Genomic DNA, 1,440 nt, shown 5'->3' on the forward strand with positions numbered 1-1,440 from the left:
GGTAGCTAGTGTAAGAGGGCATGCAACCAAGGATTAGATGGGACACTCTCAATTGCCCATCATAATGTACGAATATTTCCGAATGCAAGATGAAGTTGAGTTCCTGAGTCCGTACCACACTTAGATCCGGTTGAAATTTTTTAAAGACTGCAGTGAGGAATAATGAATGAGTCAATGGAAAATGTATATGAAAACAACAATAAGAACATACCGAACGTTTAAAAAAAATAAATAAATAAATAAAAAAACCCCTTAAAGTGAAAAGTATGCATGGTATGGTTATGTTAAGGAGTTGGAAAAGAAAGTACCGACCTATCTGATGAGGAGAGGTCGGGCAGGTAAGTTCGCTATTTTGCCAATTCTTGCTCACTCTCACAAACTCCACCGCAGAGTTCTTATTGGAGTCGGGAAGACATGATATCAACCTAATCATAATGTTTCGGGTTTGAAGGTAATACCCGTGCTTCAGGTTCCCCTGAATAGCATATAGGAAGTTAATATCATGACGGGTAAGGCTGAGGCCATATAGTCAATTAAGGCGCCTCACACAACTGACTACCCTATAAAAGTTGGGTAAACATTAGTCGGGGCTAAGCCTGTAAAAACTAAGGGTTCTAAGCAACAAAGGATCTACTAGAAATCTAACTCCGCCCTCTAAGATAGACATTAAAGGAAAAAAGACTACATGGGGTAACCTATGGTCTTCTATGTTTCCCTCGTGACAATACAATATGTTCACATTACGAGGGATATCAAACCTAGCTTTGAAGGATTCTACGTCTGCATCAGTTCTTAAAAGATATGAAAACCCATTTTTTCCTATCAAGTTTACTAAGATATAGACAATAGGAAGAGGACTTACTGAGCAACTTCTTGATGATAAGAATAGTCTTGCAATGAATTTAAGGGCTCGGGAAGAAGGAAGAAATAAGGCTCTGAACTTGAAAAGAACTAAAGAAAAGAATAATGTAAACTGTGTTAGTATTTATAGGAGTAAATGTCATTTAATGCAACTGCCGTAAATTAATTAATACAGACCGTTGTTTCTTTTCATGCGCGTCTCGGCAATTGAAGCGTTAGTTCATCACGACCATTCGATATAATGAATAATGCCACGTGTGCCCTAAAGGTAAGCTGTTATGTCTGCTGTATTGATTGATTGGCGCTTAATCTTCCTGAGACATAACAGTCATTTTTTCAAAAATCCAACTGATCACCAAAGCAATAATCCCCAATCCTATCTCTACTTCATGAAAACAGGATCGTGGGGGGCTATTGTAGGGGACTTGGGCCAAGTAATCGGTATAGGCCCACCAAACTTAAGCCCAAATATGCAAGCCAAAACTAGCCCAGGGGATGGGAGCCGGCCTGAATCTTGTGGGGCTGGGCCTAGCTCAACAATAAGTGTATCAGGATCTGGAGAGCAATGTTTAGTGAACT

Source organism: Quercus robur, chromosome 4 (assembly GCF_932294415.1).
Source record: "Quercus robur chromosome 4, dhQueRobu3.1, whole genome shotgun sequence".
NCBI classification, from domain to species: Eukaryota; Viridiplantae; Streptophyta; class Magnoliopsida; order Fagales; family Fagaceae; genus Quercus; species Quercus robur.